Below are 24877 nucleotides of genomic sequence, written 5' to 3' on the forward strand. Positions count from 1 at the left end.
TTACACACATACTCAAAGAGGCAGCAAAAGGTAATATTTGAATGCACGAGGAGCCCTGACTTTAGGAAACCATAATCTTTTAAAGAGGGCTGCTAGTGAACCTGCCCAGCCTTTATTCTTGAGGGAGGCATTATGCTTTTTATTCTGACAGTAAAAAAAAAATCTGCCCTCTGCCTTCTGTCCCAGAAGGAGACACTATTTCTACCTTCCAAGGCTGTTTGTTGAACAAACAGCCTTGATAGTCCAAAAGAAAAGCTGACACAAGATGTACAAAATGTAAGATATCCATGGATAATTGTCTTCCATTTATACATATGTCTGTATGTACACAAACACACAGACACACAGTATGTGCATTCTTCACATTCATAAAAGTTAATTTTTGCATACATTGTATCAATTTTAATATATTTTGTGACATGCTTTTTTCATGGACATTCTTCCCTGTCAGTATGCCTCATTCTTTTTAGCAACTACATAGTATTCCATAGTATTTATCTACCATGATTTATTAAAAGTTCTAAGCCACTTTCCTATGAATGAACTTGTAGATATTTCTCAATGTCTTACTATTACAAAAAATGCTGGGAAAAACAGCCTTTATACATATATATTTGTTCACATGTCTGAGTATTTCTGTAGACAAAATTAATAGAAATGGAATTACTAGATCAAAAACATATGCATTGAAAAATTTGAAGAATATGTACAAGTTGCCTCTATCAATTTATATTTTTCCAACAGTATATTAGAGTGTCCAGATACTGTTTTCCTATGTGTGTTGAAATACTTGTATAGCCCTACTAAGGATAAACCTATGGAAAGACATACGAACTGTTCCGAGACTGCGTTCATAAGTCCAATTTGTTCGTTATGTCCAACAAAGTTATCCTAGGTACCCAACTAACACAATCGGCTATATAGTACTGTACTGTAATAGGTTTATTATACTTTTCACACAAATAATACATAAAAAACAAACACAAGAATAAAGAAAACATTTTTAGTCTTATAGTACAGTACCTTGAAAAGTACATTAGTACAGTACAACAGCTGGCATCCAGGGGCTGGCATCGAGTGAACAGGCAAGAAGAGTTACTGACTGGAGGAGGGAGAGGATGTGGGAGATGGTGGAGCTGAGGGATCGTTAGCAACAGGAGACGGAGGGCAAGCTGCAGTTTCACTCACGCCTGACGTTGATGCACACGTTCTGGTTCCTTGCTGGATTCAAGTCTATCTACCCTCTTGAAAAAACGATCCAGTGGTGTCTGGGTAGTAGCTCTTTTTTTCTCGTCATAGATGACACAGTAGCACTGGATTGCATTCTGAACAGTTATTGCAACCTTCGTGTACCATCTATTCGCCTCACTCCACTTTCTCAATTATTTTCACTTTTGTTTCCATCATTATGGCTTGGCGCTTCTCAGCAGTACCAGCTACATCACTGCTGCTTTTACACTTGCTTCCAGACATCCTGGGCTTGGAATAAAGATACTGTACTGCTGTACTCTATACAGTACTGTACGGTAAAGTATACAAAGTCACAACCACTTGTAGAGGATGCACACACGTGACAGTGTACACCAGACACGTGAACTGACTTACGTGATTGGACATACGAATGCACGTTTGAAAGTTCGTAACTTGAAGGTTCATGTGTAGGGGACTTGCTGTACTTTTGGTTTTATGTAATTTTGTCCTCTTTATCAAGTGTATCTCTATTCAAACCCTGGAAGCTTGCTTTTATTAGTTCCAACTTTAAATGATCAAGGTGAGGCATTTCAATACATGAGGAAGCTGTGGAAAAGTTATAATCAGAACTTCCAGTGCTAATTTCTCATATTTTTTTATTCCGTACTTCTGGCTTCCCCTGACACAAATAAGGAGTATGTGTGGTCCAGGAGGTCATATGTCAAAAGGAATGCAGTAACTTCCTACTGAAGCATTTCTAGAATGTATTTCGTCCCCCAAAGGCAGCTTTGCTATATAGCTTCATCACATTTTCCAAAATTGAGTTTCATGGCAGTGGACTTGCAACCAGGGACTTGAACTTCAAGTCAACTAGAACTTCAGGTTCCTTTTGTACTACTGCTATGGTTATCGTTGTGGTTGTTGTTGCTTTAACATAATCTACCACTTATCAAGGTTTCCCCAACCTGTTTATATATGCAATTGATTTTTTTCATCCTGAGTGAAGAACTTCATAGATATCCTTGCTAGATACAAATGCATCATGTTGCTAATTTTAGCTTATATTTCCAAATTCTCAAGATCTTTCTGACACTTGATTCTGTTATCTATTATATTCTCTGACCCTCCCATTTCTGCATTGTCCATACATTTAACAAATATGCATCTTTTCCATGAATTCATTTTCTATAATGTTGTACAGAATGCATCCAAACTCAAGCACATGTCTGTGCCACCAGCATCATGTCCAAAGGTGGACATCATTCTGTGTATGTCTGTCTTTCATAAGAAGAGTCGAGACCCTGAATTGAAATGAGTCTGATGTCACTAGCCCAGGCATGGAGTATGTGAGATGTCTGTGGCAGGAAGAAACGCTAATGGAAGGGAGAAAGCTGCTATTTTTCACACAGATCTATAGTTAAACAGGCCTCATGGGAAAGGTAGTAGAGAAGGACAGCATACAAATTCAATTAAATCCTCATAAAATGAGATGCCCTTAATTTATTTTTTCCTGAGCATCAGTGTAATGAATAATTAAAAATACCCTTTCTCATCTTAGATTTGCAGAAAGCAGTGAATTTCTCATATTCACTTGGCAGCTTTATTAGCTACTATTGTTCCTTTTTTTCAAAGAGGTCATCTGCCTGCTGAACTGTTTTTTTCTTTTTTATCATTTTGGTAATTAAGTTTTGATGCTTACATTTGCATGATTATGTTCAAAGCTCTCATGTCTAGTAAATGCATTGAATGCAGAAAAAAAGGCAGAATGATAATATTGGATATGAGGGAAATGAGTACTTTAAATGCCCGTGTGTAATTTTGGTCTTAATTAAAGAACAGTCTTGAAGAATTTTAGGTATGAAACCATTTTATTTCATTTTTACCTAGAAATTTCCTATTTTCAAAGTGAATAAGGGACTTTTTTTCTCAATTAAGCTGTTATTGGGAAATTTGCTCTAGTGACAGTGAGAGGACCCAAGTTATGTTTTGAAATATTACAATTAGGTTAACCCCCTGGTGGTCATAGAAAAGCAGTGATCAAATTCGTAACACACTCAAGCTTGAGGCGGTAAGTCCATTACATCTGGATCCCCAAGGTCCTGAAGAATATTGTACTAGGCAATATCAGGAAGATAAGGCAATCCCAAACCTTTCAGTGAAAGAGGAGGAAGCACCACTATAAGAGAGGTCTGTTAAGCTCACGGATGTACTTACATGGCTAATCTTCAATGCCAGGACCTGCTTAAGAGGGCACCTCTTCTTGGCCAGTTGTTGCTCTTTGATGATTTCACTGCACGGTCCTATAGCACACCTAAAGTCCTGTTCAAAATAGAAAAAACAGCCCTTTGTTATTTCACTAAATTCATTCATATTTCAAGATGTAACATCAGTGTGACCAGTCTTCTTGTCCATCATGATCAAGTCTAGTATTGAAACAGCAGCAGAGCACACCACTGCCATTTTTCTTGCATGCAAAAAATAAATAACAAATATAATCCCACCTAGATAATTTTTCCTTTGTATTTCACATTCTTCTTTGACTCAGTTTTATTTCTCCCTCTCTTTCCTGTTTGAAATCACCAATTCTATGCAATGAGTACCTAATCAAAAACATTGTGGTAGTAGGAGGGAAATAACTATGACCTAAAAGTCATTTTTGTGTGTGTGGAGTAAATGGAACAGGTAACGGCAACAAGCATAATGTTCATTGCTTATAGATTTATTGACATCTATCATAAAATCACTAGCACTACAGGGCTGAAATGGACTTTATGTGTTTTTCTTCTCTTCTACAGTACTTAAACTTTTCTAACATATGTGACCTTATTAATTATAGAAGTTTCTCCCTTTTCTTCTGGACTTTGATTCCACAAAGTTGACTATGGCTTAATCACTCCTTCCCCAATAGTTTTAATAGTGCCTGGACAAAAATAGGTGCTCAGTGAACATTTGTTAATTGTCTTCTCTGTATAAGGTGGAGGAACTAAAATCCTGAAAGAATGATGTGATTTGCAGAGGCTCACACAGCTACTCAGCAGGGAAACCTATGTTGACTGAAAAAGAAAAGAAGATGCACAGCCTAAAAGTTGAGAATTATGTTTTATTTGGTGGACTTACTGAGGACTATGGTCCAGGGTACAGCCTCTCAGATAGCTCTAAGGGAGCTTCCAAAGAGGTAAGGGAGGAGCCAGGATATATAGTAGTTTTTGCTAAAACAAAACAAAACAAACAAAAAACCCCCCAAGACGTAGTTGAACATAAAAATATTACTGCTACACTTGCCGCAACTAGAGAAAGCCCATGCGCAGCAACAAAGACCCAATGCAGCCAAAAATAAATAAATTAAATAATAGATTTTTTAAAAAAGATTACTGCTAATCACAAAAACAGACATCTCAAATTAATGGTTTTTACTGCTTTTCTATGTATGGGAAGACGCAAGAGTCTGGGCTTATCGAAATCATTTCTTTGATATGCATCTTAACTATCTAGGTCCAGTATCCTGTTTTTCTCCATCCTGAATTCCCCTCAGGTGCACCATAGGGGGAGGCTGCAGTGATTGATGACTTTATGGCCCCAACATCCTTTGTTCTTTGTCCACACCTAGCTGAAACCCCAGGGCTCCTAGTAAAAATCTTGTGTTGTTTATTAACTATTTTGGATTTGAATCTTGCCTTGTTTCCTTGACTTGCCCTTGAGGACACAGACCATAGGTTGAACTTCTAGAACATTGTCTTTATTCCTCAACATACCCAATTCCAGTCCAAATGCCAGGTTCAGAGATAGCTCCAAAGGAGGTCTTTAAGAAAAACATATGGACTATTTGATTCTAAAAATTTTGTTGTTAAAAACTGCTTTATGAAAAAGAAATGATTTATAGTCACACCCAACCACTATACTGTAAATTGTCCACCCACCATTTTTCCTGCAAAAGTCTTCCAGATTCCTATAAATTGCAGGGCTATGTAGAAACTACAGGGTAACCATTTCTGTCTCCTGTTTGGTAGTTCATCCAAATGAAGATCTATGCCTTTAGTTGTCCACTTTAGATAGTTTTCGGTTCTTGGACATTGGGTAAGATAAAACCTTTGTAGTAAAGATACCATGCAAGAATATATATCACTCCCCATCCCTCTAGCAAGAGTACAAAGGTAAACCACATGAACCTAAGGAACAAAGTCAACCATACAGACCTGCTAGATTTGATAGAATGGAGAGGAAAATTATCCATTTCCTCTATTGTGAATAACACCGTCTAGAATACGATCATTCTAAAATGTTAATTCTTACTCAGTGCCCTCATGTCTTGCCCTAATCCCCTATAGGAGCAAGTCTCTCTGACAGTGGGCAGTAGTTCAGTCACCACTAGGCATGGGGAATAAAACTGATAAACATGAGTCCCTTAGCCTTTATCCAAGGAAACAATAAATAACTTCAACAGATATATCGTTAACAGGCTGCCCAGCAAAAAAAAACTGAGCTCCCAATCAGGGATTTAAGTCCAAATATGCTTCAGTGTGTACCCAGAAGATGAAAAGCACAGACAAAAGAGAGAACCAAAATAAAACCACTAAGGGCCCCCCCAATTCAACAAGAGGCTTAGTACACAATAATCACATCAATCTGTTCAGGTCAAACACTAATACTTCTCTGCCCATGCAAGTCTTCTTAGGTGCAGCCAACAAATGTAGGCACTTATTTTAAAAGGAAGGTCTTAATGCAGGGGGTGGGGAGACAGTATGGAAAGAAAAAGACAAACATTCCTATGGCCAGCACTCCGTGATTTGTTTTATAGGACATAAATTTACGTCTTGTTTCTGAGAAATGTTTTTGGGCCATAAAGCTTTCAAAAATCTGGTATACCTAAATCAAAGCCTTTAAAATTTATGTTATAAAATTTATTACAGTGCCCTTATAAATCAGCACTTGGTAGTAACAAATTATCAGAACGTGCCATATATTAAAAAGATAAATGAGAATTAAATAGTAAAAAGAGAAGGTGTTTCAAATCAGACAGCCAAAGCACTAACTAATGGGAATATTTGTAAATGTGACAATAATTTACAGCAGGGCTCTTAGAGTGCGAAATCCCTCACAAGTTTTTGCATCAATCAGCTGGAACTTTTGGTCCATTGTTTATAAATCAAGAAGTTAATGAAGAGTCAGGGATCTGTAAATCCAGACACTAAATTAGAAGTTTGTAGTTTTTGATTTATAATAAATTACCTCAAGAATTACACATATAAACAAGCAGAAAAAGAAACTGCAATTAAAATCAGGAGGTTAACATTTAGAAATCAAAGTTGTAAATAAAAAGATTACCAATACCAACTCAATGAATTCTACAGCTCTGCATTTCATAAGACCATGACAGGGATGTATAGAGCAAAATTCCAACACTTAGTGACTTCAGTGAAATAATTACCTCGTTCTTTTTTTTTTTTTTTTTTTAGCATCTGTTTACCAAAGCTTTTATTCAGTGATAGGGAAAATCACATATATCAATAAGAACTAAGCATTTAAGAGAAGAAATTGGTTTCAAAGACCTTAAAGCCCTTTGGAAATATCCATTAATATACAACCGATATGCAATTGCAAATCATTATTCAACAAAGAGGTAACTGAAGAACTCACTCTGCTGAACTTGAAATAAAATCATATTGAAAAATTGAATAATTCAGACTTTTCAAGAATTGAAATGGGATTTTCTGTTTATTACTCTTTTTAGTATTCTAGTGTATTTCCCTTAAAGACATAAGACTGGGCTTCTCTGGTGGCGCAGTGGTTGAGCGTCGCCTGCCGATTCAGGGGACACGGGTTTGTGCCCCGGTCCGGGAGGATCCTACATGCCCCGGAGCGGCTGCGCCCGTGAGCCATGGCCGCTGAGCTTGCGCGTTCGGAGCCTGTGCTCTGCAACGGGAAAGGCCACAGCAGTGAGAGGCCCGCGTACCGCAAAAAAAAAAAAAAAAGACATAAGACTAAGTGTTCCTGACATTTGTCTAGAGAATTACCTCGTTCTTATCTGTTAATTTTAATAGGTTACAATTTTTTAAAAAACGGTATTGGGCTTCCCTGGTGGTGCAGTGGTTGGGAGTCCGCCTGCCGATGCAGGGGACACGGGTTCGTGCCCCAGTCCGGGAAGATCCCACATGCCGTGGAGCGGCTAGGCCCGTGAGCCATGGCCGCCGAGCCTGAGCGTCCGGAGCCTGTGCTCCGCAACGGGAGAGGCCACAACAGTGAGAGGCCCGCGTACAGCAAAAAAACAAAACAAAAACAAAAAAACGGTATTGACATTACAATACTTTTTTGCGCTACCAAAAAGGATCCCAAAAACGGTTATATGGCAAATCTTAACCTGAAAAGAGGCTGTCTAGTTATACACATGAAGTTCAAAGATCTTCCTTTTCCATTCACACACACACACACACACACACACACACACACACACACACACGATCCCAGGTAAGGACAATTCTCTCTGCTTCTGCTTTGCCTCCTGACTTTGCCTCAGTCGAATCCTAGAGAAGCACAGGCCAGTTCAGGGGCGGGTTGCTCAAGCCCCACGTGGTCGTTCGACACAAGCCATAGACAATGACACTGCAGCACGTGAGCTTGGGGGACCCTCACAGACCTCCTGTTTGTTTATCGCCAAATACCTCCTGAAAGGAGAGGGAAGACTCTCATCACAAAAGCACACGAGTGAAGGAGTGAAGCGGAATCAAGGGACATTAAGCAGCGCAGGGCTAAGGACCCCTGACAGGTGACTGACTCCGAGATGAGGTGGAACCTGGCATGTGTGCCTTGCTGTGGCTCTGCTCCAGAGAGACCCCGTTGCTGGACTGTCTCCCTGGGGGTTACTCCCCCGTGGGAGAGCTGCGCCCAGTTGAGTTTCGGGGACTCATCCTGTCAAAGCTTCTCTCAGCCCTTTACCTCTACATCCCACCCTCCCCTGAGAGTCAAGTGCCTTATTCTCCCGGCTGCTCCGAGGCTGAGGTGAAATATCCTGCTTCCCCATACGACTGCGGCATCCCTGCCTTCTGTCCTTTTCCCTCCAAGCCGCGTTAGTTAGTGTCTTACGATAAATGAAATCATTTACGCCCCACGTTTGAACGGTTGCTAATCTGTGACCCCATGTGGCTCACACCTTTCCCCGTGAATAGGGACCTTCAGGTGCTCTTCCCTAAGGGAGGCGATAATATGGGACTTCATAGAGGTAGCGGGGAGGGGTGATGAGTGGTGGGAGTTGGGGGCAGTTTCTGTTTGAAGGTATTTGGGAACAGGGATATGTGCCCTCGAATCACCCAGATGATACCTCATACACCACTGCTTACTACCCTGACTCACGTGGGATGAAATCAGATCTCAGCAGCCCACTGCATCGTGAGCACTCAGGACTTGTGTGGGGAGTGTCCACCCTTTTCCCTCCCCTGTTCTCACTGACTCATTATTCATGGATATGAACACCCTGGACTCCCCCACGTGCCTCTTGCACAAGGTCTGAAATCATAGCATCTCAAGGCAGACACGGTGGAGAATAGGGCTGGATATATCAGCCTCAGGTCTCCTGTTCTCACTCCTCACGGGAGATTGTGTCTGCCTCGACGTGTCCTTTGTTTTTCTTGGCTTCCCCAAATTCGCGTTTATGGACCGTGTGCTTGTATTGATTCCCCCGCCCTTCAGTTTGGCAGCTGTGCTGCTTTTCACAGCATGATATTGTTTGGGGGGAACCATGTGAAAATCTAAATGTCAGTTGTGTCCTCATCTCCCACTACAGATAGAACCACTCGTCCTATTATACCATGCAGATCCCTCAGGAGCCACCTAATATTATTTGTTAAATATTTTAAAGCACAAGCTAAAGACACAATGCATCTTCTTGCTTGATTAAAATGCATTGTGTTAGAGTGTATTTCAGAAATTGATGGAATGAAATTAAAGGGCACAGATCCTAAAACCTGGAGTTTGAAGGTAAGAGCCTTTCCTCACTTCATATTTACTCTCAGGTTTATTTAACATCAGTCCTAAAGTTAGATCTGATGTGGCACTTCAGACTCATTATACCCTTCTGCACTCTGCTTAGAATTTTAGAAAGCTGGGCATAGCAACAGATTATTGGGGTAGTAACAAAGTAGAAAATCAGAGTGAGTGGTGACATAAATTAGATATAGAAAATCCTCCAGCGCACTGTTCAAGCAGCTCCATTAGGCCCAATACAAACAAATAAAATCTATCAGATTGTATAACATGGTATTTTGCTTCAACAAGCATTTGATTATGTTTTGTCTATTGCTTGGAAGGAAAAAAAGAGCCATTAGTCAGGAGACAGATTCACACACACACATACACACACACACACACACGCACCAGTGTATAAAAATATATTGATTCCTACAAAGAATAAAATCTGGGATTTCTACTCCTCATGCTTTCATTTGTATAAAATAATGCTAGTTATAAAGTTCCAAACGCTTCAATGTATCCCCATTATTTATCAGCATTAAACATGTGTTACCCAAGTTGTAACTAGTCTGGTAGCACCTACTTCAAGAGGACTACCAAATCTACGTCACTGATAAAATTTTATTCTCTACAAGAAAATATGGTACTAGTTTCTAAACCAGTGTTTGTAAGTTTCAACCAGTCACCAAATAAAAATCAATGTTTTTCAGTTATTGTAGAGAAACTAGCTGATTTGCGAAATGGATACTCCTCTATCGGTGGATTTACCAGAGAGCATTTTGCAAGTAGAGATAGAAATAACAGCTGTTTAAATGAATAAACAATCAAACATATAAATGGCAGCTAGAACCTGTCACTCTGCACAAAGAACAACCAAGTCATGGTTTGAGGTCTCTGGGGGGTAAGTGCCATCTGCCCCTAGATCTACTGAAAGCCATTCTCTGCTCTTCTCCGTGCCCCAGGAGGCTGTGCCCTGCAGTGTGCATCACCTGGGCTCCCCTGCACTCTGGCTCCTGTTGGGTTTGGCCAGTGGGAGGCGTCAGCAGAACGTTGGAGGGCAGAAAGAGAGCAAGGTCACGGAGTTTATTTCTTTCACCTCTTCCTGGCTTGCACAGTTATGGCAGTGACAGTACTCCTCCACAGCTACAGCCCCTGCCCAGGGACCCTGCTGTCAAAACACCTTTTCCCTTCAGGTGTGGTAAAGGCTTCTGTTGCTGCAGGTCCCCGGGTGCCTCAGCAGCCCCCATGGGCTCCCTGACCCTGTCCACACCTCTGTAAATAGCCCTACAGATAAAGAAGCCACCTAAGAGTTCATCGTGTCAACCACTTTCCTTGTTTTTTAACACATGCAATTAGTCAAACATCATAGAGCTATTGTTAACTTAGGGTTAGAATTTGCCTCTGGAGCCCCAGTCTAGGCATTACCCAACATGACCCTCTACCATATTCCCATGTGGAAAGAGGCCAGGGGGCAGGGGTTATAGTAGTAAGAGTTAAAGCCATGGAACATCCATAATGAGAAAGGATGAAAAGGCAGGAAGAGCGAGGCATGGTCTGTGCACCTGCATCGGGGTCAACAGCACTGTACTGCAGGCTACACCCCTTAGATGCGGAGAAATGCAATCTTCCACGGAAAAGCGCTCATGCAGATTTCATGCCTCCTCCCACAAAGGTCAACTCAAAGTCCACCTTGTTTCTGAAGACTTCCTGGAACTGAAGCCACCGTACAAAATTAAATTGCCTTAGACTTTATTGCTCCTAATGTTGTTGTGAAGATCAAGTGAGATAATGCATACTGGAATGCTTTGTAGAAAGTGATAGATTTACAGTACCATTAATGAGAACCATCAATTAAAGATGAGAATCCTTACCTCTGAGATATGGTGTCTGTTTTGACATGAAAGGAAATGTGAAAAAGATGCTGCTGTCTTCACCTGTCATTAATACTTCTCAACTTTCCTCATAGGGCTCGCATGAAGGGGCTTGATGAAAAGTAAATAAACTGAAAGTGGCTTAGATTCTCATCAGAACGTTGGCTTCAATGTCTGTTTTCAGCTTGATTTATCCATCGTGACCACGGTCTGTAGTATTTAATTTTCCTTCAAATAACAGACTGAGGATGAGGTTGTCTCAGAAGACTCAGAGAGGGCCTATATAACGTGCAGGGACAGAGACTTTCTGACTGTTGAATTCCAGAGCATAGCTACAGCCTTGGCTGAGTTACCAATGTTGGATGGATTACGTCATTTCCAGCAGAATTTTGACAGCCCTCCAATAAAAGGTCCCCCACAGAAAAATGAGGAGTTACTAAATCATATTTCAGGGAATCACTTGACTCAGAACTGGCAGAGTCAGCTCTAAGAGAAAGAAAACAGGAGATCTTCCCCTGAGCTGGACTTCATACAAAAGCAGCCAGCGAGAACTTGGAAACTCTGCCTCACGAAGAGTGTGTGGCTTCCACAGCCTGATAGAGATGCCCGGGTCCCTCAAACCAGTAACACCGTACAGTCCCCAGCGCTCAGGCATCGCTTTCCATCTGAGCTGAGGACCCTGAAGCAACTTAGAGAAACAGTCTGTGCGGTGGAGAAGGAAGCCCCAGATTCAATGAAGTTCAGTTCCCCCTCTAGAGCCTCAAGACGAAATACAGGCTGCAGAGGCAGCCGACTCATTATCCCCTATTTACCCTGAGGAAATTCTGCCAGTTCACTGGGCGCAAGTGGATGCAGAATCATCTGCAAGGTGCTCTCAGGAAACAGATTTTTACGTGGAAGACAAAGTCCTTTCCCTCAAGTACCTGCCCCCGAAACACCAGGCACCACTCTGCAGAGAGGGCTCTGCCAGGCAGCTCCTAGAGAGAAAGCAGGCACTGCAGTTCCTGCCTGCAGGCCAAGGTGGGCACCGCATATGCTCAGCTGCTACAGCAACTGGACAGACACTCACTGTGACCCGTGGGACAAGCCTGTGTGTTTTCATCTACATAAAGCTGCAGACCAGCCTGTGTGTTTTCAGCTACATAAAGCTGCAGCAATGTCAGCATGTTTGGAAGAAAGCTGTCAACATACTTCTGACTTAGAAAAGACCCCAAAAAGCAATTTACTTTTATTAAAAGGCCACCAAACTGCAACACTGATTCTGACTTGAATAAGGAAGTAGACCAATTTAGTTCAGAGGTGGGCTTTTAGGGAAGTCAATCTTCGTTTAACCTGTGTTGCTGGTATGTGTCAATGAGCTCTCTCAAGTCCGGCCTGGGCGCTAGTTATTGGAATAAAGGCTACAGGTTATAATTTAGGGAAACATTTGCCTTTGGAGCGACAAAGAGCAAGTGAATTTTACAGGCTGTTAGAGGAAGCCTATCCCAGACCATTTGGTCATTTGCCTGCTGACCATATGGTAACCTTTTGTCGTTTTTAGAAGGGCTAGGTCAGGGACCTTAGCGGGCCCCCCACCTGGACGAATTCTTCCCAGGAGCTTGACACCATTAGAATATATCTGACCTCAGGGTCTAAGTTGAAATCACCAGATCTGGAGAAGCACTTCCTAAAGGGCTTGCCCTGCAGGGTTTCAAGTCAGGCAACGCTGTTGCCTACACCCCCTGTGTGCCACCTCTACTCTTTTCATTGACAATAAAACTCTGAAAAGGGCTATCTGGACTCTGGCTGCATCTCTCCTCAGCTTGCCTTGTGATAAGTGCCCTGCCATACACAAGTCTGTTACTGCCCTGTAAAAGTGACACCGTGATTCTGTTTATGAATGTGTCTTCCCAGTGAGAATTCCAGTTCTTTGAAGGAATGTGTGTTTAACTGTAACACCAGATGTAGCACATAGAAAAACAAAATATGCAAGGAAGGAAGGAAGAAAAAGAGGGAGGGAAAAATTACAGAACTATTAGTAATAACAATTGTCACCATTTATTGAATCCTTACTATACAATAGGAATGATCTTACTTGCTTTATAAATATTTTCTCATGAAAGTCTCAGGGAAACTCTGTTATTAACTCTCTTTTGCAGTAGCGAAAACTGAGCTCAAGAGTTAAACTTTCCTCAACTCACAGAAATGAAAACTGGTGAAATCTACATCTGAAGTCAGTTATTTTTTTTTTTTTAAGCTGAGTTGGGTCTTTGTTGCTGGGCGCCGGCTTTCTCTAGTTGCGGTGAGCGGGGGCTACTCTTTGTTGCGGTGTGTGGGCTTCTTATTGCGGTGGTTTCTCTTGCTGCAGAGCACAGGCTCTAGGCACACAGGTTTCAGTAGTTGCAGCATTCAGGCTCAGTAGTTGTGTCACGCGGGCCCTAGAACGTGCAGGCTTCGGTAGTTGTGGTGCCGCAACCAGGAAAGTCCCTGAAGTCAGTTTGAAGTAATTCCAATTCCTGTGGTCTTATCTACCAAGCCCAGAAAATACCAGAGCCCAGAGAATTTGAGAATCTTACCTGATCCCATACCTAGTTAGTGGGAGAGTAAAGGAAGACTCCTGGTTCTAGCAGTTAGGAACTCTTTGAAATTTTGTTCTTTAATTGTTTCACAGATCACAAGAAAAAGATTGTGCTCTGGACCTCAGGAACCATTGGAAACTACAGACTTGAACCAAGGCTGAGAAAGTCAGTAGGAGGGTTCATCTCACTTCTTGGTTGCTCTGCAACATCTGCTTCATTCCTGCTTGAAGTTGAGTGTCCTCTGCTTTTCAGTTAAATCCTGGAAAAATAGCTGTCTCACAGTCTGGAGAAATTTAAAAATCTGGAAAGTGGGACTTTAAAAGAACAAAATTGATAACACGGGACTTCGCTGGTGGTGCAGTGGTTAAGAATCCGCCTGCCAATGCGGGGGACAAGGGTTTGAGCCCTGGTCCGGGAAGATCCCACATGCCGCAGAGCAACAAAGCCCATGCGCCACAACTACTGATCCTGCGCTCTAGAGCCCGTGAGCCACAACTACTGAGCCCGCATGCCACAACTACTGAGCCCATGAGCCACAACTACTGAAGCCCACATGCCTAGATCCCATGCTCCACAACAAGAGAAGCCACCGTAATGAGAAGCCTGTGCACCGCAATGAAGAGTAGCCCCTGCTCGCTGCAACTAAAGAAAGCCCGCGTGCAGCAACGAAGACCCAATGCAGCCAAAAATTAAAAATAAATAAATAAATAAAATGAAATAGAAGGAATATATACTCATGATAGATAATGAATACAGCATACAAATTTGCTACTCTTTAAACTCACAAAAATAGATTTTACTTACATAATATATATTTTAAAATTGAACTGTGTCCTGTAGTCTCATAAGTATTCATTACCTTAAAAATAATGCCTTCTGATGGATTGGACAGTGAAGTTGTGTTGATCAACCCATTTATAATCTAAATAATGGAGGAAAACTTTGCAGTTTTGTCCTTTTCTATAAAAAGCCGACATGCATATCTTCCCCAGATACACACACGCCCAGGTTGCATCTTAGGAAATTCCAGAAAGCCCGGGTTTCATCTGACATTTAGATACCTAATTTATCATAGCACATCCTGAAAATTAAGTGCATTGCCATTTAATTGATGTGAGGTCACTGGGACCTGTAAAATGGAAAGGACCTTTTCAGTGACTGACCAGGTCAATCTGGTCTTTCCTTTATAGAACATTTCTTCATTTACAATTTTCAAAGGAACAGGATTCTAAGGTGCTCCAGATGATTGGTTTAAAACTTCACCAAGGCTTGTCAAAAGAACGAAAAGTGAAGGGATCCAAAGATGAAGAAAACAAATTCCTAGGGCCAACTCCAGTGCAGGAGATGAGAATCTTATTCCATGAGTACAGAAGGGTCTCATCATGTTCATGGGTGCCAGGAGTTCAGCTAAGAAGTTCCTGGGTTCCTCAGATCCTGGGGCCCAGCGGCGGTCATTACAAAGGAGACCTGCCTGGGTACTATACTGTGAGGAGGCACACATCCTCAGTACCGTGACCCCCAGGAGCACTGGGGAGTGCACGGCGTATGTGCATAAGTGGTTCACTTCCCTTGCTAGGTCAGGGAGTCCAGGCCTCCTTATGTGCAGACCTGTGCTTTTCTGTAGCCTCAGGATTATCTCAAAGACTAGTTTTTCTAGGAAGTGCTTGGGTCATCAGAATGAGGCACTGAAGGAAGTCCTCTGGCATAAAAGGAAAGAGAAACTGGCTTTATTGGGGCTACAGTATTGCTCATTGTCAAGAACGCATCCAGCGAGGAGACATCCCAACAAGAAATGAGCTTCGGGTCTCTTGGCCCTGGCTCCCTGGGGTCCACCTCCATGCCGGTCTTCCTGAGAGAGACAGGCTGGCAACTGAGCATAGACACAGGAGGAAAGAACTGGACTCTTGCAGCACACTTGTTATGATTATATTTGTTCTCCCTCCAAAATAGACTTTTATGGTATTAATTAGTACAGACAACTTTTTAAGACATTCTTTTTCTGGCAAAGGACAGAGAAATTCTCAAGCAATATATAGCAGAATGCCGTGCTAACTCAAGGTAATTCTTAAGTCCAGCCTCTCTCTCTCTTTTCTCCTGGGAAATGTGTTTTTCCACAAACTACTCTTGGTTCTCTTCGGACCATTCCATTTCTATTTTCTTTTCTGAAACAACTGGTATTCTCTATTTGCTCATGGGTTTTCTTCCCTCTTAAATTTAACATGACCTTTACAAAATTCACTCTCTTCTGTAGTCAGTGTCATGCAGTGATTAAGAGAAGAGGCTCTGGGAGACTTCCCTGGTGGTGCAGTGGTTAGGAATCCACCTGTCAGACGTAGAGAATGGACTTGAGGATATGGGGAGGGGGAAGGGTAAGCTGGGACAAAGTGAGAGAGTGGCATAGACTTATAAATACTACAAAATTTAAAATAGATAGCTAGTGAAAAGCAGCCACATAGCACAGGGAGATCAGCTCGGTGTTTTGTGACCACCTACAGGGGTGGGTTAGGGAGGGTGGGAGGAAGACACAAGAGGGAGGATATATGGGGATATATGTGTATATATAGCTGATTCACTTTGTTATAAAGCAGAAACTAACACACCATTGTAAAGCAATTATACTCTAATAAAGATGTTAAAAAAAAAAAGAATCCACCTGCCAATGCAGGGGACACGGGTTCGATCCCTGGTCCAGGAAGATCCCACATGCCACAGAGCAACTAAGCCCGTGCGCCACAAGTACTGAGCCTGCTCTCTAGAGCCCACAAGCCACAACTACTGAAGCCCGTGCGCCTAAAGTCCGTGCTCCGCAACAAGAGAAACCACCACAATGAAAAGCCCGCACACCGCAACAAAGAGTAGCCCCCCCTCACCGCAATTAGAGAAAGGCCACACGCAGCAACGAAGACCCCAACACAGCCAAAAAGTAAATAAATAAAATAAATTTTAAAAAATAAAAAAGAGACGAGTCTCTGGAAACATATGGACCTCAGCTTCAATCATGACCCCACGAGTTACTGCATAATCAAGTAATTTACCTTCCCTGGGCCTGCAAATTAAGACTAGTGCCTGGGTCATAGAGCTATTATAGGGATTTAAAAGATAGCCCATGAAATGTGCTAGATAGTCTCAGTCACATAGTAGGGACTCGGTAAATGTTAGCTTTTTACATTCTCACTTCATCCCTTCAGTTTCTGCCACCAGTTCTGATTGATAAATTATTTTCTGACTCTCTGTGTTCAAATTCTTGAGAAAGAAAATCAGGTTGGCATAACTGTCCTATCAAACCACACAGCTACAGGGCTGTCCATGGATTAATGAGTCTCCAGTCAGATGCCCTCTCCTGACAGCCTCACCATGGCCTGGACATGAGTTTAGGTTATAAAACCTGCCTATCAAAGAAGCAAAGGCTATGAGGGAAGCAGTTTCCTGAAGGAGAGGCAGGGCTGATTGGTATTGATCAGCATCCTGGAAAGAAAGTATTTATAAATGCAGGTTTTCACAATATTGTACCAATGTTTCTTTATATCAGAAATAATCATGGTAAATGCTTGTTATTGGTTTTGATGAGTTTGGCTGGTAGTATACACCTGCGTTTTACTTAAGCCTATTTACTTTGAGAATTTCTGTTGTACTTTAAGATCATCAATACAATGATAATAATTCAAAGCCAATTCTAGAAATACAAAGTAAAATTTTTTCTATGAAACTGTCTTCATAGCAATCAGCGTCTGACATGGCAGTGGGCAGAATTAACGTGAACTGTGTCTGCCATTGCCTGTGTGGTGAACATCTTCCTGAAGGTAAAGGGGCTTCAAGTAGCAGGTAGGCATGCCAAAAAACATCCACATAAACCTCCTAGAAAGGGGCATGAGAGCTCAAACTCAAATGAAACCATCTGTGCAGAGAGGTCTGTGGAGCTGATGAGTATGTTATTTACAGGCCAATTCTGTGAGGTGTGCTGGCTGAGTAATTAGGACAATTGCTACTCTGGCCTTTAGCCCCTGCTCTGACTCAGCTTACACAATTTATCTACCCAAACAGACCAGTTCTCCACCACTCTTCTGACCAAGCACAGTGCTGTCTATTCTAGGGCATAACTTTATTGCCAAACTTTATTGTCTACTTTGGTACAATGATTTATTTCTTCTTAGTTCATTTTAAAACTATGAGGAGGGCTTCCCCGGCAGCGCAGTGGTTGAGAGTCTGCCTGCCGATGCAGGGGACACGGGTTCGTGCCCCGGTCCGGGAAGATCCCACATGCCGCAGAGCGGCTGGGCCCGTGAGCCATGGCCGCTGAGCCTGCGCGTCCGGAGCCTGTGCTCCGCAACGGGAGAGGCCACAACAGTGAGAGGCCCGTGTACCACAAAAAAAAAAAAAAAAAAAAAGAAAACAAGCTATGAGGAGATAACTTTTGTAACTCATTTGTTAAAGACAACAAGACACGGGTGAATTCATTCATTCACCCATTCATTTAACAAATGTTTTCCAAGGACCTACTTATGGTAGACCTTGTTTCAAGTGCTTGAGATACATCAATGAACAAAACAAAACAAAAAAATCCTACCATAATAGAGCTTACCTTCTATGCAGATAGAAAATAAACAAGATAGGGACTTCCCTGGCAGTCCAGTGGTTAAGACTCTGTGCTTCCACTGCAGGGGGCATGAGTTCGATCCCTGGTTGGGGAACTAAGATCCTGCATGCCGCACGGCCAAAAATAAAATAAAATAATAAAAGTAAAATAAAGTAAATAAAATAAACAAGATAAGTAAGTAAAATATAGGGTATGATGGAGAGTGATAGAGATTGGATTTTTTTTTTTTAAAGAGCAGCAAAGAAAGAAATACTTTCTTTCCTTTCAAGGTGGAGGGGTAGATATAACATTAGTAAGACTGGGAAAACACTGCATGCAGAAGGAAAATCTCTCACATGGACAAATTCTTCTACAGGTAACGACTCCCCAGTGGCCTATAGCCACAGGTAGAACAGAAGTTGAGGACCTCAAACCAGCCAAATCCACCAGAGAGGGACTGAATTCTACTGAAGATCAGAGGATATGTTAGGTAAGGTCATAAGGCAAATAAAAGCGAGAAATAGATCTAGAAACCTGGTAATCAGAAGAGGAGGAAATATCAGGCATGTACTGAAGATAAGGCCAAACATAAGAGAGGACAAACTGAAGACAGTCTCCTATTAGGAGCTCAGAGGTAGGTAGGGGTAATCGGGAACCAGATCCCCAAACAGGATCTCAGTAATAGGGGACAGAACTCAGCCAAAGAACTTGAGAAGCAGATGTGGAACAACTCAGCCAAGCTAACCTTAACTCTAAATCAACGTTCACCCTCAACTAGGAGCTTTGAAAAATGTCTTGGGGCAGAAGTCACTTCATTCTGTCTCGGCCTGCAGGTAAAAGGAAGGGAGGGTGGCTATGATAGTAATTTCAGGGATACTTCTGAAAGTTCTTCACAACCGGTGTTACAGTGTAGTGTCCAAGCAGAATGGAGACAGGTCCTAATGCTGAAGAGGGTCCTGCAAGGCAGTTCCAGGTGTGCCACCTTAGTTGCTGAATGGATCATATGGTAGTGAGGGGGGATGTCTAGGGCAATGACAAAGAGGACGTCTGGGAGCTCAGTGAAGTGGCTGATAATCAGCTAGTACTCAAACACCTCAATATATTGATATAATTTGCCCACCTCTCAGGTATTAGCTCCTAAATCCAAGATCCTTGAGGAAGAGCTTTGATGACAAAAAGTAGCTTTGTCCATTCATAGCATTTTGGTCCATGTGAAGAGTGCAGTGTAGTCATTACAACACAGAGTTCTGGCCAAGCCATTTGCAGGCTGTGTCTCTGGCACTTTGCTTATTCTCTCCAGGCTCTGGATCTGCAGTCATGAAATGGGATGATGACACCTACCTCGCAAGGGTGTTGTGAACATCAAAGGGATGGGAAAATGTGCAGAGTAGTGACTAGCACATAGAAACTGTGCAGTAATCACTGGAATAACCTTGCACTAGAAGGGACCTAGATGAGGTCTTGGCCAGTTCCCTGGTGTATATGAGAAACCTGACATCCTGGGATGTTGTCATTTCCTTGTGGTCACCCAGTAGTTTAATCACAAGCTCAGAAGAGGAACACAGGTTTCCTGCCTCCCAGTTGCATGCTTTTCATTCTACGTTACACTGTAACTCTTTTACCCTTTTACAAATAATGTACTGGAGCTTTGCCCCTGTGCTGCACCAATAAGATATGCATTCATGTTACTGGGTTGGCCAAAGTTCGTCTGGGTATTCTGTAAGAGGTTATGGAAAACCCAAACGAACTTTTTGGCCAACCCAATAGTAACTTTTTGCTGTAGAACGTGTAGTAGGGAAGAGGGAAAAGTAAACATAAAATGAGATTTTATGCATAAAGCATAAAACCTATAGAGGTATGCTTAATGAAGGGCCTTGGAGTGTGGCGATGGGGATTCCAATGAAAATAGCACACATTTATATATAGGCTACGAACTCATTCTTTCCAGAACGATTAGTCAGCATGATGCCATCTATTTATTGTCCTCACAGATACTTCCCAGTTATTCTCTAAGTTGACTCTCCAGAAACTCAGGTAGGGGAATATATTCTGACAGAACACAGACGATCTTGCCCTGGGAACCACTGCCACTAAGTCTCCCGTGAATCTGCATTTCTCTCTCTCTCTGGCAGCTTCAAGACAATGTTTAGAAGCAGCGACATTAAGTAAATAGCCACAGCATGGAGAGTTCTTTCACCAGATTAGCATGACCCCTGACAGCTGGGGACAGCAAACTCACATTTAAAGAACACTGCCAAATGTGTCACCCTACTCCCTGCTTTCCCTTTAATTACCCCACACCAGTAAATGGGTTTGTGTGTGGAGACAGCAAAGGAGACAAGCATGAGGTCTGGATTTTAGCTGCCCCCCTTCCCTGTCTCCTCCCCCATCTTCAGATCTAGAAAAGAGCAGCTCCACTGATGGAACTTGAGATGTGCTTCCATGGTTCACTGGTGTCTGGGTTTGTGTGTGTATGTGATTTTTCCATAGACACAGCCCTTAACAGTTACTAAGGCAGCAGAACATGTGCTACCTTCCAAGAAGCAGAAGACTCAGTCACAATCTGTCAGAAAACAACTGTTTGCCAAGGAACTCTCCCAGAAGCACTAACCTTAGTTTAATATGTTATTGATTTTCTGAACTGTTAAGTATGGTTTATAATGGCAATAACCTACACGATACCACTCATTACATCAGTTAATACCTAGTTTATTAGAACGTTAACTTTCGCCACAGGCAATTAGCCGACAAACTGATTGTGTGTGTGTGTGTGTGTGTGTGTGTGTGTGTGTGTGTGTGAGAAAGAGAGAGAGAGACTTATAATGAGAAATTTCCAAGTGAACATTAGTTAAGTATTTTTAAATGGCTGTGGGAGCTTGACAGTGTAGCCCAAACTCATCTTACCTTTTCTTCCTAGAAACAACAGGCCAGTACTATGGAAGTATGAACCCCCCCCCCCGACATTAGTGAGCTAATTCACAATTAGCCATGGGAAAATCATGTACATAATTGATTAAATGTCACTATTAACGGAAAGATGTGTGTGTGTGTATACATATACATGTAGAGAACTTGGGAATAGGATAAGGAAGAGTTCTAAACTATTAAATGCTGCCCCATCATTGGTGCAACGTAAGAGTCACGTTTATTCCTTTATAGGGATGTAGCATGACATATGGAAAGTTCTTTATATTTTATTGTATTCTCAACCTAGTATATTTCTATGAAATAATATTGTCTACCTATCTCTACTCATATAACAATTTTTTTCCCTAAAGCTCATATAAACAAATATGTGCCTGAAAAAGATGCCTTGATATCTTTGTTTATTTTAAGTTTAAAAACTGGTGTTTGGAGGAAACAAGACTTCCAGAATGTTAAAGAGATTGGCAAATCCTCTACCTGACACACAATAGTACTACTGAACAAATTGTCAAAACACTCATTTTACTGTTGTTTGGAAATTAACCAAAGGCATACAACAATCTGAGAAGCATTTGGTTATGCTCAAAAAACTGCTGAAATTCGGGCTTCAGGTACAAACAGTGTCAACCTATGACATTTTCACCTGTACCTGCTCCCTGTGTTCCCCTACCTCTCACTAAGCTCAACCTGGATGGCAGTTCTACTAAGGTGGACAAGCCATAAAAATCAGGAGCTTCACTGCCAGTTGAGGCTGATCTAATTTGGTAACCCACTTGCAGGGACTTTGTCAAAAACAATAGCTATCTTGGTGACAAACAATCAGGGAAAGCTAACATCACAGCTGTGATACTAGATGAAGCAATTTACCATACAACTCAGCAATTTCACTCCTAAGTATCTACCCAAAAGAGGTGAACACATAGGTCCACACACAGACTTGTACACAAGTCTTCACAGCAGCATTATATATAATAGTCAAAAAACTAAAAATAACCCGAATGTCCATCAGTTGATGAATGGATAAACAAAATGTGGTATACACATAAAACAGAATATAATTCAGCAATATAAAAGAAGGAACTACTGGTACATGCTACAGCATAGATGAATCTTTTTAAAAATAGCTAAGTGAAAGAAGCCAGTAAAAAAAAGACCACATATTGTATTATTTCACTTATGTGGAATGTCCAGAAAAGACAAATCTATAGAAACAGAAAACAGATTAGTCATCGCCAAGGACTGGAGGTAGCACTGTAGAGTGAACCTAAAAGAGCAAGTGGGATCATTTTAGATTGTGATTATGGTTGCACAGCTCTATAATTTACAAAAAAAAATTTAATTGTACATTTAAAATGGGTGAATTGTATATAAGTGTACCTCAATAAAGCTGTTAAAAATTGGTGTATGATAGAGTATGAAAATATGGGTAAGAATACTAGCACTGACATAGAATAATCATTAGCTCTATTGTAATAATCTAACTTCTCTTGAAGTATGAAGTGTCTTGAAAAAGCATTGTAAGATTCTAAGTTTTATAAAGCAAGTCTCTTACTGCTTCATAATATACTAAAATAGAAAATTCTGAGCACTCCATTATTTCCCTTGGTGTATCTTAAGAAATTTTCCCATTCAATAAAGAAGATGTGGCACATATATACAATGGAACGTTACTCAGCCATAAAAAGAAACGAAATTGAGTTATTTGCAGTGAGTTGGATGGACCTAGAGTCTGTCATACAGAGTGAAGTAAGTGAGAAAGAGAAAAACAAATACCGTATGCTAACACATATATATGGAATCTAAAAAAAAAAATGGTTCTGACGAACCTAGGGTCAGGACAGGAATAAAGACGCAGACACAGAGAATGGACTTGAGGACATGGTGGGGAGGGGGAAGCTGGGACGAAGTGAGAGAGTAGCATTGACAAATATACAATACCAAATATAAAATAGATAGCTAGTGGGAAGCAGCCGCATAGCACAGGGAGATCAGCTCGGTGCTTTGTGACCACCTAGAGGGGTGGGATAGGGAGGGTGGGAGGGAGACACAAGAGGGAGGGGATATGGGGATATATGTATACATATAGCTGATTCACTTCGTTCTGCAGCAGAAACTAACACAACATTGTAAAGCAATTATACTCCAATAAAGATGTAAAAGAAAAAAGAAATTTTCTGATTCAGAAATGGTCTCATAAATCATGATAAAAATAATTTCAGATAGTTATAGGAGAATCTACTCTGAAATTACAAGATGTGTAATTACATAAACTACATACAGGATGTAGGAAAAAATACAGGATTTGCTCCATATTACACTTATTGAAAGAGAGAAAAATAATTGCTAATAATTTACTTTGGCATTAGCTTCGCATTAGGCAATGCACTGAACAAAAGAATGAATACTATTTCAGATAGAATCTACCAAGTTCTTCTGAGATTAATGTAATTGTCAATTTCTAAACTAATTGAGGAACCTGAGATCATTGTCCTTATGTTCCTTTATAGAGTTTCTTTGCTAGAGATTGATCAGACACTCAGTTTAATTTTGTCAGAACAACAGCAACTCAATAAAATAGTCATTTTGGGGCTTCCCTGGTGGCGCAGTGGTTGAGAGTCCGCCTGTCGATGCAGGGGACACGGGTTCGTGCCCCAGTCTGGGAAGATCCCACATGCTGCGGAGCGGCTGGGCCCATGAGCCATGGCCGCTGAGCCTGCGCGTCCGGAGACTGTGCTCTGCAACGGGAGAGGCAACAACAGTGACAGGCCCGCGTACAGCAAAAAAAAATAATAATAATCATTTTGTGCTGAAAAGATTTTTCCTACAAAGTAGAAGATAAAATTATGGCCAATACGCTTTCTCTTTATTTAAATTTAAAATGTTGGAAGAGCCATTTCTACCTATGAAAGTTATATAACATATAGGTATATATACACATATGTATATATTTAAGTAAATAGTATTACCTAATGTTGATGGAGATATGGGAAATTTGATAATACCATATCATGCTGGTGACATTGCCAAATGGAAAACAATTTGTCAGTGTGAATCTTGAAACATAAAAATCTTCATGCCTGTACCTAGCAATTCTCTTTCAGAGAATCTATCCAAATATCCTGCTACTTGGGCACTGCTTCAATAGGTACAACCTTTTGGGGGTTTAGGGTATGTGTGGATAGGAGAAAGCACAATCTGACTCAAAGAATGTTAAATATTTGCTAATTTCAAAGTGCCTGCCTGCATCGTGATAAAAGAATTGACAAAGGCTAATGTAGCTTAAATCTCTTTTCCTCTCTGATGTATTTTCCACAAAGCCCTCCCAATTCAGCTTCATTGCTGTGTCAATCATACCCCATGTGAATTAATAGAGATATTACCAAAAGATCTGGGCAGAATGAGTCTGGAATTGTGGCTCTCAAAGCTAATGTAGAAAGAATTGTCACTTTGGTCCCATTTTGTAACGTTTTACCTTTAAAGCTTTTGGCACCTTGTGACCTACAATACCTGCCATTGAGCATGTGCAGAGTCCTCATTTGGGTCCCCAAGCTTCTGATAGCTTTGTACCAAGCATATCATTTATGTAACAGGATAAATGCAATTCTTCCTGTAGGCTCAGAAAGAGGCCACAAAGGCTGAGAAGAGAGCAATTGTTGCCTGGTAACTGCAGGATCTAAGCCAAGGGGCTGGCTCATCTATGTAGGATTTGCAAACGGGGCGGGGTGGCGGGGGTGGGGGGGTGGGGGGGGTGGCCCAATGCTGGGTCTTCCAGCATTAACAGATCACCCACCTCCAGATCA

The 24877-nt window shown here is 41.4% G+C and overlaps 1 long non-coding RNA gene across 1 annotated transcript in view; it reads right to left on the minus strand.

The window, feature by feature from the left end:
• The window catches only part of LOC137217184 (uncharacterized), a 260647-nt gene that overhangs the window by 188709 nt on the left and 47061 nt on the right, over window positions 1–24877 (minus strand). Inside the window, exon 3 of the long non-coding RNA XR_010940037.1 lies at window positions 3406–3510. This is a non-coding gene — a long non-coding RNA (uncharacterized lncRNA). The remainder of the gene's footprint in view (window positions 1–3405; window positions 3511–24877) is intronic.

The sequence above is a fragment of the Pseudorca crassidens genome, chromosome X (genome assembly GCF_039906515.1).
Source record: "Pseudorca crassidens isolate mPseCra1 chromosome X, mPseCra1.hap1, whole genome shotgun sequence".
In the NCBI taxonomy this organism is placed as follows: Eukaryota; Metazoa; Chordata; class Mammalia; order Artiodactyla; family Delphinidae; genus Pseudorca; species Pseudorca crassidens.